The sequence below is a fragment of the Calypte anna genome, chromosome 1 (genome assembly GCF_003957555.1).
Source record: "Calypte anna isolate BGI_N300 chromosome 1, bCalAnn1_v1.p, whole genome shotgun sequence".
Taxonomy (NCBI): domain Eukaryota; kingdom Metazoa; phylum Chordata; class Aves; order Apodiformes; family Trochilidae; genus Calypte; species Calypte anna.
The window spans coordinates 131,644,980-131,659,843 of NC_044244.1; positions in this window are offsets into that span (position 1 = coordinate 131,644,980).

The window sequence follows — 14,864 nt, forward strand, 5'->3', positions numbered from 1 at the left end:
AAGGGAAGAAAAAGGAGGAGAAGAAGAAAAAGGAGGAGGAGAAGGAGAGGAAGAAGGAGAAGGGGAAGAAAGAGAAGGAGAAGGGGAAGAAAGAGGGGAAGGACAAGGAGGGGAAGAAGGACAAGGAGGTTTGAAGAAGAAAAAGGGGAAGAAAGAGAAGAAGGAGAAAGAGAAGGAGGGGAAGAAAGAGAAGGGGAAGGAGGAGGAGGAGGAGGGGAAGGAAAAGAAGGAGAAGGGTAAGGAGAAGGAGAAGAAGGAAGAAAAGGGGGAAAGGAAGGGAAGGGGAAGAGGAAGAGGAAGGTGACTCCAGCAAGACGTTGTAGCAGCCTTCCACTACCTGCAGGTGCCTATAGGACAGCTGGGGAGGGACTTTTTACAAGGGTGTGTAGTGATAGGACAAGAGGGAAGAGTTTTAAATTGCAAGAGGGTAGATTTAGGTTGGACATTAGGAAGAAATTGTTCACTGTGAGGGTGGTGATACACAGAAACAATTTGCCCGGGGCTGCAGTTTCCTCAGAAATTTTCTGCCTGCTCCATTGCGGGATCCTCCTTGGCACGGATATCTGCTCCAGGATTGTCCCTTTCATGGGCTGCAGGGGAATCCCTGCTCTAGCACCTGTAGCACCTCCACCCCCATTTTTTTTCTCTCACCTTGATGTTCACATTGCTGTTTCTCTTTCCTCACTCTTCTCTCTTACAGTCCTCTGCAGTGTCTTTGCCTTTCCTTAAATATGTATTCCCAGAGGTGCCACCTGGCTCAGCCATACCCTGCTGTGAGTCTGTTGGAGATGTCTGAGGGTGGTCATGTCCAGCATAGGGTAAGCCCTGTCCTCTCCTCACAGAAGCCAGCACCTGAGCACTGTCACCCAGTACATACTCACAAAACTTTAGAGCCATTTTCTGTAAAATATAAAGGATGGCATCCCTACTGTAGGAGCAGAAGAGGAAGAAGAGAGAAGCCCCAGGAAAGTAACAGAGAAGTGTTCTGTCAGTTGAGCAGGCTGGAAGGTTCACCCAGCTCGGGGCCCTGAGGACAGCAGAAAGGAGGAAGCAAGAACAGTCAGACAGAAATGGTTGCTAAGGAAGGGGGTGTGAGACCTTATGCTTGGATAGGTGTGAAGGAGAAGGAGAAAGAGAAGGAGAAGGAGATGGAGAAGGAGAAGGAGATGGAGAAGGAGCTTCTCTGAGCTTCTAATGTTGCAGCCCAAGTCAGCAGCTCAGCTGGTGCTACCACTGACAACCCAAAGTACAGTTTTACATCTTGGCTGCAATGCAAATTTATGAGCCACTTGTTAGGGTTTCTTGGGCACCGGCTGGCTGGCTCCTGGTCTTTCACTGACTCCTCTGTGCCGCAGCTCTTTCCATGGTGTGTCCAGACAGGACAATTTGGAGACTGTTTGGAGACGACTTGCAAATGCAGGGAGTCTGAAACTCCCTCATCTATTTTAGCTAACTCTCTTGAAGTCTAACAGTCCTCCCTGACCACTCTGTAATTTATAAAGATGAGCGAAGTTCTGTAGTCTTTGGGCAACCAGGGTCCTCTTTCTCTACATCCATTAAAAAATATAATAAAAAATGATAGAAGGAATAAAAATAGCATTTTTTTTACCTTTGGTACATTTTCGTTAAAAGCTAAAATACTTCTTAATTTGTTTATCCAAAACCTAAAACTTCATTACAGAACATTGTTACCTCATGTTAGTGGATTATCTGTTGTAAGAGAGGACTTTGTAGTCAGTGTATGTAAAGAGACTTCTCCTGCTGAGATGCAGATGGCTCTACAATGGAAATATTTCATTAGCAAAGTCAGTAATGCTTCACAAAGGTGTTTAAACACAAGGGAAGAAATCAGCTTCTCATTCTTAATGAGCAGATGGAAGTGCAAGATTCTGAGCTGGGATTTTTCCATGCTGCCATGACAAATACACTTCTTTTGCAAAATTAGCAGTCCCATAAAAATACAAGGTTTTTTATATGGCTACAGCTGATCAGGACAGGTTTTATCTCTCTGTCACAACATAACTGCTCAAGCTCCAGGGTGTTTCCTGACACAAAACACCAGAGTATTTATTCTCGACCGAATTAATATGACTTGTAATCAAATCTTAATTCTCTGTTGATATGCCAGCCAGACCCAACCCTCTTGGCTTCTAAGATTTGATACAATCATAGCCTGAAGTGTAGTAACACAAGATAACATAATAATATTCTAGTCACTACCAGTCATTACTATACTTACTTTAGTTTCAACAAACTGCTGTAATTAGTGATTTCCCTCACGGGGATGTTGCGAAATACGTCTAATTGAAGTCTAATACAGAGCTTTGTGATCCCCAAGCACTAGTTCCTAGGTAACTGAAAAATAAAACATTGTCATTGTAAAGGTTACATTCTGAAGGACTTGGTGAAAGAAGCTTGGTATATCCATACCTTCTGGTCACATGCAGCTCACAAGGAGCCTTCCAGACCTCTGCTGTCCTTCCTCGGAGAGCAGTGATTCTGTTTCAGCAAAGGAGAAATCCCTCTCAGGCAGGTGCATGAGCCGTGTACCTTTCACAGGTAGTGAAAGGAAGTGAGAGCTCACTGGGCACATCTGGACTTCTAACACTGGGCAGAAGCAGATTTGCTCTGTGCTGATGCTGGAAGCTTGCCAAAACACACAAAGCCAAACTTTCACAATCTTTGTCTCAATGAGATACATTGTGGTCCATGTGTGTGTCTCTTAAAACCCTTGAAATCATATCTTTGTGATGAAATCTGAAAGATGTTGGGTTTAAAGTAGTTATTTTTTTATCCTGTTATTTATAGAAAAGACCTTGAAAATGTCACCTCTAAGACATGGAAACCAAGAAGAGAAAACAAAAGGACTTAAATACTTCTACTTTCTAATAAATACTTCTACTTTCTCAAAGCTCATTTAATGTCCTGACCTTTCTGTCAGGAAAGATTACAAATCCCATACTTGAAATCCTGGCAACCTATCTAGAACTGGTGTAAAGCTTTGAAAATTATTCCTAATTAAAATTTGATTCACCTATACTTACATGGAATTGCAAAATGTAAATGAAACAAGTAAACACCTCACAGTGGCAGGTCCTTACGTAGTTTTCATCAGAAAAGAAGGATACTTTATTGCTGGGTTCACTCTCTAAGGCTATGTTTCTGACACACTAAAACAGAACTGTTACAGACACCATTTCTTGCCTCCAGCTGCAAATTTAAATCTCGAACCACTTGTGCAGTGGGACAGCACAAATGTTTGTACAGACATGTGGTAAACTCTGTTGGGGAACTGATGACTGTAAAAAACAACCCTTTCAATTATATGTCTGTGCATATGAATCTCATACAGAGACTTTTTTTTCTTTCTTTCTTTCTTTCTTTCTTTCTTTCTTTTTTTTTTTTTTTGTTTTTCCAGGAGCAGATGACAAATATACTGAATAGTATTTTCACACAGCAGTCATCATATACTCTCAGACCACACTGGTGGCTTTTTTTGGTCTCTCTGGCAGATCCTTCGCTACTAGATTTTTGCCACACAAGCTAGTCAGGAACAGAAGCTAGTCTGGAACCTGAGATCAGGTAGAACAAATGATATGGCTCATTTTGTGATAAAATGTACTTGACTTTATTTTGTATTGCAATTGGTGATTTTGGAATAACTAATTTCTGTTTTTAAAGCAATGTATGGCTTTCCAGCATCTCCTTGCATAAAGAACTTAGCCCTGGTCACCAGTAATTTGCTGAACCACATTACTGCTGGTGAAAAAGGGAATGTATTTTTGTAGATGTCCCCAGCATAAAGTCTGCTAGCTGTGATATACAGATTTAATGCTGGGATTATTTAAATCTGAACAAGAGACACGTGTGCCTGTGTCCCAGGTTACTGTGAACTTACATGGTATGAAAAGGAAAAGCACAAAGAGAAAAACTGAACAGTTCACATTTGCTAACTTGTTTGCTTGGAAATGACCTCTCACATACTCCTACTTTAAATTACCTTCCCTGTAATAAATTACATCATGTTGATGCATCTTTTCCTCTTGCAGGTGTTGGTACAATGATGATCAGATTTCTGTGCAGTACATGAGATGCAGACAGGGGATATACTATTTAAAATTATCCTTAAAGGGCATTACTTAGAGCTACAAGTAATTTCAGAAGATTTTTACTGAAGATCTAAATAGTCAATACTTTTAAAAAGACATAAATTAAATATTTTTTGTCAAAAGAAAGAATGAATCAATTGAAAGCAGACCATAACATATTTTATTCTAGATAGTGGAATTATATATCCTAATTTTAGAATAATGCACAGCATAATGTATGATACAAAACTCATTAATTCTGAGCTTTGCTGCAAGCTATCTCTGTGGCAGAAATTCTGTAGCTGAGAGGGTCATAATCTGCTTAAGAGCTGCTAATGTAGTGAGTGGACTTATTCAACCAGAACACAATTAAGTTTTTTGCTACTAAGCATATTCTTGTATAGCAATTATAGGTTCATAGATGTTACACAAGAGTCTAGATCCCAGATCTTTTTCTGTGATATGAAGAGAGCTGCTAAAGCTTGGGTGTTGCCCTACATTGAGTTTGCCAGAAAATCTTGTGTTCCATCTGAGCCTCTCGCTGAGGCAGACAGACTTTCCAGTTTAATGTTAAATGAAAATTCAATGTAATGACAGTAAAGTTTATGGAGTGTACATTTTGTGGTTTATATTTAATAGGGCAGCAATTTACATAATAAGCTACAGTGCTGATTCAGCAAGGCATGTATATGCAGTGAGCTAAAAGGTACAGATTTCTGGGGGATTTAATCAGGAGCAAAGAGTTAGGCACATAGTTAAAAGTAAGATGAGCTTAAAGACCTGCTGCATCATAGCCCAGAAGCCTCTAGTTTCTTCCCTAACTGTACAAGGTTGTTTTTTGGTCGGTTGGTTGCTGTTTGTTTTGGTTTGTTTTGGGGTTTTTTTGTTATAGAGGCACTCCAGTTCCCATTGTATCCTAGTTAAAATTGACAAGATCATCTGTCAGTACCTGCTTCCACTTACATCTGTTAATCCTCTATCCAGGTCTCTAGCACCTAACAGGGTGCTCTGTGAAGCACTCTTCCAAAGGTGGGCTCTTAAAAAGTTTCAGTCTGTCACAGTCCTAATGTGGAAAAGGAAAGCCAAAAATGCACCTAGTAAAGGTTACTTGCTCTGTCACTTAATAGCCCACCATTTTTAAGGCCTACATAACTTTTTGAATGTTTTGTTTATTTGTTTGGTTTTTTTTCTTGTTTAGTACCTGACACAGCATCAGCCCCATTCCACTGCTGGTCTGAGCTGCTGCTGTGGCATGGGAGAGGGATTGCTGAGGGCTGGGATAGACACTGCCCTAATTCTGGTGCAGCAAACTATCAAAGACTCATGCTGGGGATAGCAGCATGTTCATTTGCTATGGCACAATTAATCAGAATTTGTCTATCCAAAGTCTTATTTTACACTGATCCAATTTCAGGATCTTAACATTAATTTTGTGTGGTGGCTTTATCTATAATTCCGTATGCCATGCACACTGCCTTTGTGGGTGAGAACAGTGGCTGTCCTGTGCATCCAGGGAGGCTGGCAAAAAGTGAGAAAAGTGGGATCTCCAACAGAAATGTAGGAGACATCATTTATCTGGACTTTGGTGGAAATCTCTCAATATATTCTCAAGGGCTGCAGAAGTGCTGGACTCTGCCTATACTAATGTCAGGGAACTACACAGGAATCTGTAGCCCTGAACAGTCTCTACACAGGTCAAGATTTTTATCAAACCTCATCAGCATCATAATGAGCTGTATCAAATCTAAACTACACGTTTAATTATTCAGTGTTGACTATAAAAAAGTCCTGATGTTAAAGTAAACAAACACAGTATGAAATTTAGTTCTCCATTTCTTCCCTTTCTGTCTTTCAGCAGAATGTGGAATAAACATTCTAGACTCTGTTTTTGGAAATACTGCTATGTCACTGTAAGACTCTGAGGAATAAATTAGTTAAACTGTTGATAACACAAAATAGCAAGGGATTCTGTGGAAACAGCAGATGGAAATGAATACTGAAGTAATTATTATTTGAAAGCGTTTAAACTCTAAAGCTTGACTGCATGTTATGAAGAGTCATTACACTGACTGTTTTTTAAATAATGTATAAGTACAGAAATCAATAAAATGATAAGATAGAGAGGAACCGTGGTGGAAAGTTTTGTTCTCTTGCAGAATAGATACAGTCACTGGAGAGAGATACAAAGTAGAGAAATCTGACAGGTGGAAAGACTTTTCTCCCTGTCCAGACAGGTAGAAATACTGTAAGACTTTAGTACTGTAGGGTGAAATCCCCCCAAAATTGTGATCAGATACAGGAGTAAGTGCATTCCATGTAACTTACATGTAGTTTAGAGAAACTGCTCTTGACTTAAAGGTCAAAAGAAGGGAAGTACAACCACGTTATGAGAACCTGGTGGCAGAGGTGGCTGATGAGCAATGGGAAATTAAGTCTCTTCTTAGTCACCCCTGTGCTATTTTGATGAGTTTCAGTGCCCCTCTCTTTTTAGGAGGTCAGGAGTAATTCAAGCTATGGTAGCCTCTCTAAAAAAATTTCAATGAGAAAAACAACCAAACAAAGTCTGATAATGATGTTTCACTCTGGGACTCAATCTTTACTCTGTTTCAGATCTATTCAGTGGGCTCTATGTCCCCAGCAAAACAGGCTATTAATTGTCCGTGGTTTTAATCAGAGAAGGAAAAATCTGTCTCTCCCCTGATTCTCTAAGTGATGGCACATCTTCAGTACAGACAGATTATAAAAAAGTGCCTTTTATTTTTGAGGTTGCAGTACTCACTGGGATCCACTGCTGCCAAACACACTCAATTCATGGGTAGATTTCCTTAGTCCTGGTAGGTCTCCTAATTAGATATGTAACTCTGATCTTGCCACCCAAAATAAACTCTTTGTAGGCAGAGAAAAAAAACCAAACAACTCTGGGGTGGCAATTAATATCAGATAAGCACTTTTGGATGGTAGCTAATCAGACCCATCTCAACTGCCTGTTTCTTTTTCGTTAACTATAAAACCAAGAAAAGGTGATGAACACAGACATGAAAACTTCAGCTGACCTTCCAAAGCTGTCTTAGGCAAATCACACTTTCTATGTTGAACTGTTTACCACTGATTATTTCCAGCAGTTCTCAAAGTTACAAGTGCTATACATAAGTGAAACCATGGTCCATGTCAGAAAGGGCTTACATCTGGAAAGCAGCTAAGCCAAATCAGCTCACACACACATTAAACCTGTGCCTGATATAACAACTCAGCTTCAAACAACCAGCTAACTTAAAGTCACTTGTTAATTCTGAAGCTGATGTCTCCGTTAAGATAAATACACTGAGTAAATAACCCTGGATCATACCCTGAAACAAATCCAATAAAAATCTTATTCAGGCATATTAAAAGAAGTTCCAATTTAAACACTTCTGTAGGATAAGGCAAACAAATGTTAATTTTCTGGATTAAACTGGTTTGTGGTAAGCTTTTATATTGCTTATTTAAAATTACTTCCTTTTAAAATAATCTGCTTTGAAGTTCCTCTCTCTATTTTACATCTAACTACACACCAAGGGACTGAAGAGGAAAAAATAGAATACAACAAGCAAATAATTAGAAAACATCAAAAATACAGCCAGGTGCCACAAATGTAAAAGGAGTGCACTAGAGACAGGCTCCAAACCCCGGTATGTGGGTGAAGCCAAATTTAAGTGAAAATGAAACAAAATATGTCTTCCATAACAAGCATTGCACTTTGTCAAAATGTATTTCAACACTTTCCACTGACAGGCTGTTGGAGACTGACTCACTGCACACTCAGCATGGCTTAGAGGCTGCACAACATGATGGATGAGAAGGAAAACCATGGGAACAGGCCCTGTAACTCTAAAGAACGTAACTTGACTGTCTCAGGGTCCTGCAACCTGCTGGCTGTCCTGCCAAGAGGCTGTGCCAGCAACTCCCCATGAGAATGCTGGCCTCCTTCTAACAATCCTGTGGGAAAACCTGGTTTCCTAATCATGCTGTCACGTTCAGAGTTTTCTGTTGCCACATTTATTACCATTTCCACTTCATCTTTGTGCCAGTAGCTTCTTTCTGGCAGCCCTGGTCCTACCTCTCGCTGGTGCTGAAGTCTGTCCTAGGCAGTGGGTCATTCCTTGCCTCCTTCTCTTACTGTGGGGACCCCAGATCCTCTGAGGGCATGTCAGCAATGCCAGCCTCACCTCTTCAAGGAAATAGGACCCACAGAAAAGGAGAAACGTAATAGTATCCTTCTGATGATGTTAAAGGACATTGTTACTTCTCTTTGACTTTCTGAGTTACTGCAGAGAAGATGTTGCTGGTTTTACCTCCCAATTCTCATTGCCATTCCTTCTTGCACTGCTGTTGCCAGGATCCTTATTTCTGTAGATGAAGACAATAGCAGGAAAGATTAATGACCATGGGTGATTAGTTGGCAATGAAAGCATCACTGCAAGACATTTGCTCTGCAGAGTGTTTGGAATTTCTGCTGTATTAAAAAAATTTCTCAATATTATCCTGACAATGGGAAGAAAAAATTGGGCCAGCATAAAACTGGCAGTAAGGTGGGGTACAGCAGCACAGAACTAGCATGTAAGTGATAGCTTCTCTATAACTCGGGCTCCTCCTCAACTGTATCAGGCTGCTGTGTCTTTGACAGTGCCTTGGGCTTAATACCACTAGAGGTCATGCGATGTACTTTGTATCTAAGCTGCCTTTGAGAAAGGCTCTAACGCTCCACATTTAGTAGATGTATTTGTAGGCTGTGTTTGCAGACACTGCTTTGGCCTCTAGAAGTCCCTGCTCCGTCTGCATGTAATAACCACACCACAATTAATTGTCCCATCTGTTCTGTTGCCCAAACTTGGATTTCATCTCGAATAGCACACAACTGGGGACGGGTGAGAAATTGGGAATATGCAAATAATGCTAGCATGAAGAGGCTTTTTTTAATAGAATGAAATATCCTATCCACTAAAATAAGTAATAAAAAGGGTTAGACAGTGTAGTATAACATCAAATACCTCATTACACACACAAATGGTGGCTTGTGTCTGACCTGACTCCCATGATATTGATTCCAATAACATATCTGCCTTGAACTTTTTCTATCTTGGGGGTACAGCTTGAGATAATATTGACTTCATCTTGAAGCAGTTGCCAGCTGCTCTCTGTCTGTTGATTTCAAGCCTTTTGCTTTCTTTCTCCTCTTTGCCCTTGGCCAGTGGCCGTCAACCAAATAATTCAAACATCATTATCTGTATCATACACATCCAGGTCCACCTCAAACAGGCTTGGTCTTCAAATAGGCCTGCTTTTAGGGAGCTGCTTTTAGACTTCACATTCTGACACAAATATCATGATTTTTCCAGTTGATGCAAATCTCTTGTGAGGTGGCTCAACTATTGGAGACAGAATGTTTTCACTTAGAGCCAAGGTCCATCATGAGCCAGAACTTGCCCAGTGGCACTCCCCTCAGCAGCCCAAGTTTCCTTGTTCTTGGAAAAGTAAAAACCATCTCCCAGTACTGGCATGACCTGACCTTATTATGACCTCATCTCTTATGTCTGACCATCATATTTTAGCTGGGCAGCCCCTTCTGCCTCCCTGACTCGGGATCCTACAAAGTTGTGAGGAACTGTCTGCCTGTGCAGCCTCTTGAAAGACATGTTTCCACATTTCCTACATGATTTGATAGACCCTGTAAAATGAGATGAGTAACAGTCAATCCGTTGTTTAGTTTCAACAGTAATAATGACTTACCATTAAATTGTTCTCATCTTTTTGAAGTACCATTCTCTTAGACTTTTGCCAGTATGAAAAACTCTGGGTGTAAGTATTGTTACTAAACTAGATATTACATTCATAATCTCATGATTGATAATCTGATTTCACAGACTGGTAATCTTCTCAATGTCTGTAAATACCCAAAGGGAGAGTCTAAAGAACATGGAACCAAGCTCTTTACAGCAATAGGACCTGAGACAATGGGCACAAATTGGAATGCTGGAGGTTCCCTCTGAACATCAGGAACCATTTTTTCACTGTGAGAGTGATAAAGAACTGGCACACGTGGTCCAGAGAGGCTGTGGACTCTCCATCCTTGGAAACGTTAAAAAGCCTGATTGTGGCCCTCTGGGTCTAGAGGACCCTGCTTGAGCAGGGTTGTTGGATGACCTCCAGAGGTGCCTTTCAACCTTAAGGACCCTATGACTACTGTCCAATTAACTGATATTGTCACTCTCTTAGTAAATTATTTATTTTCTTTGTAAAAGATTGTTTAGATCATAAAAATGTATAGGAGAGCTCATTTTTCTGTAGAAGAAATCAGAAGTTGCATGATTTTTTTTCAAGAACAAGAGCAAAAATAAATATCTTCAGACACAATTTCTCAAGATAGTTCTGAGCTTTTTCTTTTATACATCTAGCCATGCCTCTGGGTGCATAGTTCAGATGAAGCCAAGATACTTAGAATAAGTTAACTTCTGAAGGTTCTCTTTCTAACCTAAGCAATGCCTACAGGCATAGCTCATGGAGTGTAATCAGGATTTGATCAAACATCATTATGACTTTCTGTTTCCCTGTCAAGGACAGAATGGTGGGCTATTTCATGAGAGCATTGCCAAAATATTTGGTATAATTGTACAAATCTAGAATAGAAATATTTTATAACAAATTTGAATACCACAACACTGTACACACATTTTTCCTAATCTTTTCTCCTTTGTGCTGTAGAACTGCATTTGATGAAATCTGTAGGCGCTGTTTCTGGTAGTGGCCAACTGACAGGTGACAGTAACAGAGCACAGAGGTGCATAATAGCAGTTTCAAATGACATTCACATAACTCCTCATAAGGCTAGACAATATTAAATTGGTGCAGAAGGTAAAATTATAATTCATGAGCCTCAGTCAAGGCTCACTTACTCCTTTCCAGAACTTTTCCAGACTCGGCTGGCAGAAGTTGAGAAAATGGCACTAGGATATTCACTTGTTTAAATAGTTATGGGAATGTGGTGGGGAGTAATGAGAATAGTTATCACTTAGCTGCTTCTTTGAACATTACAAATCATAACCATGACTTGCACTTGCACTGGGTAATGAACTGCCTTCTTCTGAGGAGCAGGAGAAACCCAGCTTTGTTGTCAGTGAGTTTACACTTTCTGATACCACAGTACAGCTAGAAGGGAAAAGCAGTCTGTTTCAGGATGAGGGAGATGACAGAGCACCCTTCCATAGATAAAATTTCTAGTCATATCTCTCTCAGGCACTTTTAAATTTTACCATGACATAGAAGCTGTGAGATGCGGCTGCACAGTGAGTGAATTTTGCACCTTGCAAATAGCACAGAACAGCTTTTACTCTAGCTAGACTTTTGTCTGCTGGAAAGGCTAATGTCGATTTCTGCATTTGCTCTGATGGAAAATGACAGTTCTGACATTTTCTCAGATACACAACACCTCTGAAGAACTGGTGCTAAGAGAAATGTGTCACAATTGTTAGCGCTTCCACCAAGCTGGATATTCAAACAGATTTGGTTTTCAGTAAAAACATGACATTCTTCAGAATTTAATTGCATGACACTTATTTGTCTTTAAAATCACATATGCAATAGGGCATGTTTTATGGGATCCTGGGGTGTGGGAATATCTTACATGGACACAGGGAGCATAAATCTACAAGATGACCCCAGTATCAGCAGAAGTTGCTTATAGGTCAAAAATGAGTTGCCATTTTGAAACACAGTAATCACAGAATCATTTTAAGGGAAGGGACCTCTAGAGGTCATTCAGTCCACCCCCACTGCTAAAGCAGGATTGCCTGGAGCACATTACACAGGAAAGCACCCAGGCAGGTTTTTTTAATAGTTCCAGAGAAGGAGACTCCACAACCTCTCTGGGCAGTATCTTCCAATGCTTTGTCACACTCACAGTAAAGAATTTTTTCATCATGTTTAGATGGAGCCTCGTGCATTCCAGGTTGTGCCCGTTGTCCCTTCTCCTGTTGCTGGACACTACAGAAAAGACTCTGGTTCCATTCTCCTTACACCCACCCTTAACAAGTGTTATTAGTAGTGGGAAATTTTGGTTTGGAGAGGGAGAAAGGATAAAGAAAGAGAGGTGGTAAGAAGATTGGCTGACATGCTAGCTGCTCTGCAAGGTTGGCCTGCCTGCTAATCAACTGCTACTGCATCTGGGTTTATGTGCTAGAAACTTGGAATCTGATGGTGAAGTTGCATAAACACACCACATATGGGGATAGGGTTTTGTTTGATTTTCTAGTTTCTTATAAGACAAGCAACCTTGAGGCCTTTCTCTATCAGAACCAGTTCTACATTGGCATGTTAGATCAGTGAAAATCTCAGAACTGCCTTTTATCAGCACAAAGGGTCTGTATTGCCTAGTACAGAAAAGGTCTTGACAGTATGCAAGCTCTTCAGTGTTACTGACGGGGAGCAGACAGTGTTACCACCGATAGCTCAGAGAGAGAGCACAGCTTGAAAACAGGACCTTGCATTTGCCTCACATGATACTATTTAACTCTGGAAATAAGAATAAATCTGAAGTGCTCATCAGTTCATGTGGTAACAATAACTTCCATAACAAAGAAAACTATAAAAATGCTGAATGGACTACTTGGTGATGCTTCTGGCAAGATGAACTTCTCACTGCGAGAAGACTGGGAGACAAAAGGAATGGAGTGATCCATATGTATGGTGTTTTGATCAGACTCACATGAATCAATTCAACTGCATGCAAACACTCATTTTAATTAGCATTTAATGCCAAAATCCACCTGCATCACTCTACATATGGCTGAACTCTGCTGAAAGGCTAGATTTTGTCCTTCACTTTATTTCAGTGTCATTTCCCAGCTTTAGTTTTAAGCCTCTGATGCCTTTGTTGTGATCCCACTTGGCCACTGCCTTAGATCTCCCTAAGCAGCATTGTTTCTTCCTCAACTGTGGTCTCTTAAACAGCACACAGATCAAAGACCTCTGCCTGGGACCAGATTAAAGAAAATATAAACAAATATGAAAAAAGCAGGAACAGAACAAAATGATAATTTTGCTAAGCTAGCAGTTTGATTTCTGCAACACACGTGGTGGCAGCCAGACAGAGGTAACATCCAGGTACCACCTGTAGAGAATGTGGAGGAAGATTTCATGCTGAACAGCTTAGGAAGGCAGGTGGAGGCCTGCCAGAAATGGCTTGGAGCACGAACTATAGCTGCAGGGTTACTGCAGTGCCAGAACTACACTGGAGGCAAAATTACTGATGCTCCTAATGGATTGAAAACACTGGAGCAAACTGCACCAGTGTAAGGAATCAAGCTGTGTGAACACAGATCTCTTAAAAGGATACAGCCTCATTTACAGTGAGGTATTGACTTGATACCTTTTTTTCTTATCTGATGTTATACACTCCAGGTGATCCTGTTTAAATCAGTTAAACTATTAATGCACTGTGATACCAAGCCATGAGCGTAAAGAGACAGCAAACTTGGACTGTACAAGCCAAATAAACAGTGCATATAAAATTCCCTGGTGAAAACATACTAGAAAGAATACTGAGTTGAGGAGAACATAACCACATCACTATTGAACTTTGGCACCCTAAACAGACAGAAAGAGTCATACTCCAGTTTCTGTATGGGACTCAGTTACAACCACATAGTTCAGAGTAAGGACTAATTGTGCCAGATTTTGTGCACAATGGTGGTGAACATGACTTTTTTTTAATTCAGTAAAACTCTTTTGGGACAGTCACTACTGATGTCCTGATTTCAGTGGAGATGTTCCTAGGATAAGATGATGCTTGTGCAGAGGCTACAGAGGCAAGAGAGCAGCGAAACCACCTGTAAATGTCCATGTGGAGGTTTCAAGTTTGTGGTAATGGTAGTATCATAGAATCATAGAATTGGCTGGGTTGGAAGGGACCTCGGAGATCATCAAGTCCAACCCTTGATCCACTACTGCTGCAGTTACCAGACCATGGCACTGAGTGCCACATCCAGTCTCTTTTTAAATATCTCCAGGGACAGAGATACTGACACAACAAACTATGAATGAACGCTTTCCTCCATGAGCAACATACCTCAGCTGTGAAAAAAAAAAAATCTAAAATTTGGTGGTTGTGCTTAACTATTAAAAGAACTGACTGGATATTTCTCGTTGTTGCCTGGAGAACAAGAGCTGCAGAGTGAACTATGTGAGTGTTGAGGGGCCAGCCACAGGTTCTTAGTGGCAGACTATGCAGAAAGAAAATTAAAACCCTGGCAACAACTCAGCTGAGATGGAGATGAAATTACAATATACACGTAAATTGTCTCCTTAAAAAGAGATACCATACACTTACAGATTTTACCCAGCACTATGTAGCAAGCATTAAAAAAAAACCCAAAGAGAGCCTTTTATTGCCATTCAGCTTTTTATTTTACAACTTTATCAGAACTACACATACTTAATTTGTATTGCAAACTTGAAGTCTGCTCTGAGGCCTACAGCTTGTTATGTCTTAAAGAGATGCATTATACTGTATGTAGGATGTATATCCTAAAGATACAAAATCAAGATTTAACAGAAATGTCAATTTTGAGTGTGACATTTAACCTCAGTCAGTCTTGAGGCAGTACTTTTTAATAGTTTAGGTAGATTTAAGGGCTCAGTCTTCAGGGCAAATTAATGTTTTTCATCTCCAAGAGATTTACAAATGACAGCACTATCAATGTAAACTTTCAGCCCAGCACAATCAAATATTTGAGGGTAATTGCA